General features: G+C 36.5%; 1 pseudogene; it reads left to right on the top strand.

The window, feature by feature from the left end:
- Positions 1-251: 251 nt before the first annotated feature.
- LOC141665280 (uncharacterized) lies at positions 252-2,194 on the top strand (annotated as a pseudogene).
- Positions 2,195-2,774: the final 580 nt, after the last annotated feature.

The following is a 2,774-nucleotide window of genomic DNA, read 5'->3' as shown; positions in this document are numbered from 1 at the left end:
ACCACGTTCACATGTCCTTTCGGAACGTTCCCTTATCGTCGTCTAGCTTTTGGTTTGACCACGGCCCCTGCTACATTTCAACGATGCATGATGAGCATTTTTTCCGATATGGTAGGTGAATTCCTAGAAATTTTTATAGATGACTTTTCCATCTTTGGTTCTTCTTTTCATCAGAGTCTAAACCACCTTGACTTAGTTTTGAAAAGGTGTAAAAAACGAACCTCGTTCTTAATTGGGAAAAATGTCATTTCATGGTTAAAGAAGGAATCGTCCTTGGTCATAAAATCTCGGAAAAAGGAATTGATGTTGATAAAGCTAAAATTGATCTCATTGCTAGTCTCCTTCCATAAAAATCGGTCAAAGCAATTCGCTCATTTTTAGGACATGCGGGTTTTTATAGGCGTTTCATTAAGGATTTTAGTAAAAAGGCAAGACCCTTGACCAATCTTCTTTCCAAAGATGTCAAATTCGAGTTCAATAGTGATTGTTTACAATATTTTGAAAACCTTAAGAAAGAATTGACTTCATCCCTGATAATTAAATCTCCCGATTGGAATGAGCCTTTTGAGTTGATGTGTGATGCCTCCGACTATGCAGTTGGGGCAGTTTTAGGGCAACGAATCAATAAGATACCTCATGTCATATACTACGCTAGCAAGACCTTAAATGATGCCCAACTTAATTACTCAACCACCGAAAAAGAGCTTCTAGCCGTAGTATTTGCCCTCGAAAAGTTTAGGTCTTATCTTATTGGTTCGAAAATCATTGTTTACACTGATCATGCCGCCCTTCGATATCTTTTCTCAAAAAAGGACTCGAAAGCTCGTTTGATTAGGTGGATCTTGTTGCTCCAAGAATTTGACCTAGAAATTAGGGATAAGAAGGGTTCTGAAAATGTCGTTTTCGATCATCTCTCTCGATTGGTAGTAGAGTCAACCGTTGACTTGCCTTTGAATGAATCTTTTCCGGATGAACACCTTCTTTCTATCTCTACCCTCCCTTGATTTGTCGACATTGTTAATTACCTTATCATCGGCAACATTCCGACCCATTGGTCCAAGCAAGATAAATCCAAATTCTTTTCAGAAGTCAAATACTTCTTTTGGGATGACCCTTATCTCTTCAAGTATTGCCCGGATCAAATCATTAGAAGGTGTGTCCCAAATCATGAGTTTAAAAGTGTCCTTTCCTTATGTCATGATCAAGCTTGTGGAGGTCATTTTAGTGCCAAAAAGACGGCGGCTAAGATACTCCAAAGTGGTTTCTATTGGCCTAGTTTGTTTAAGGATTCCGCGGAATTTTGTGCCGCTTGTAGTAGGTGTCAACATTTAGGAAAGATCACAAGATGTAATATGATGCCAATGAATCCGATCCTAATTATCGAAATTTTCGATATTTGGGGGATAGATTTTATGGGCCCATTTCCTTGCTCATTTGGCAACCTCTACATTCTCTTAGCAAGCGATTATGTGTCTAAGTGGGTCGAAGCCATTCCAACTAAGTCTAATGATAACAAGGTCGTTCTTAAATTATTAAAAGAGAATATCTTTTCTCGATTTGGTACACCTAGAGCTGTCATTAGTGATCAAGGCAAACATTTCAAGAACCATCATTTTGAGTCTCTCTTAAAAAGTACTCGATCACTCATAAATTGGCCACCCCTTATCATCCTCAAACTAGTGGTCAAGTTGAAGTCACAAATAGGCAAATCAAACAGATATTAGAAAAGACTGTCAACTCGAATATGAAGGATTGGTCAACTAAGTTGATTGATGCTTTATGGGCCTATAGGACCGCGTATAAGACTATCTTGGGTATGTCCCCTTATCGGCTTGTGTTTGGTAAAGCTTGTCATTTTTCGGTTGAACTTGAACATCGAGCCTTGTGGGCCATTAGGGAGTTTAATTTTTATTTACACGCTGCCGGTAGTCATAAGAAGTTGCAATTGTCTGAGTTAGAGGAAATGAGAAATGATGCTTATGAAAATGCTAAAATCTATAAAGAAAGAACCAAAGTTTTTCATGATAAATCAATTTTGAGAAAATCCTTTTCTCCCGGTCAAAAGGTTCTTTTGTACAATTCTAGGCTTCATTTATTTCCCGGAAAATTGAGATCTAAATGGGAGGGACCTTACATTGTTAAAGTAGTTTTTCCTCATGGTGCTATTGAAATTGAAAATCTTAAAAACTGGTGAAATATTCAAAGTTAATGGACAACGTCTCAAACCATTTTTAGAGTTGCCAGTCGATTCCGAGGAAGAGGTCATCCACCTCATTGACCCATGATCAAGTAAGTCTTTTTCAGTAGGTAGTTTTAACTCTCTTCATCGCTTATCAGGTATATTCTCATCATTCTACTTGCTTATTTCTCTCTTTTGCATATATTGAGGACAATACATGATTTAGGTATGGGGGAGGGTTTTAGTGTAATTCTTAAAAAAAACAAAAAAAACCAAAAAAAATTGAAAAAATCAAAAAATTAAAAAAAATAGAGACATTTTTAGCTAAGTTGTTTTAATCTCTCTTGAACTTTAATAGTAGTTGGTGTTAACATGTTTTTCAAAAACTTATATATATGGTGCCTTTTAGATTATTTAAACGGAGTTAAGTAAGGTGTCTTTTTGAAACTTGTGATTGAACGGTTTTTACTCTAGATTCCAGGATGACACTTTTTGCACAAGAACTTTATTGGAAAGATTGTTTAGGAATGTTATTCGATACTTGAGAGAGAACCCACATGTTGAAACAATGTCGAATCAATTTTTTGCGAAAAGA

The sequence above is a fragment of the Apium graveolens genome, chromosome 6, assembly GCF_009905375.1.
Source record: "Apium graveolens cultivar Ventura chromosome 6, ASM990537v1, whole genome shotgun sequence".
Lineage (NCBI taxonomy): Eukaryota > Viridiplantae > Streptophyta > Magnoliopsida > Apiales > Apiaceae > Apium > Apium graveolens.
Note: the sequence above shows the minus strand (reverse complement) of the source record. Positions and strands in the feature narration are given on the sequence as shown.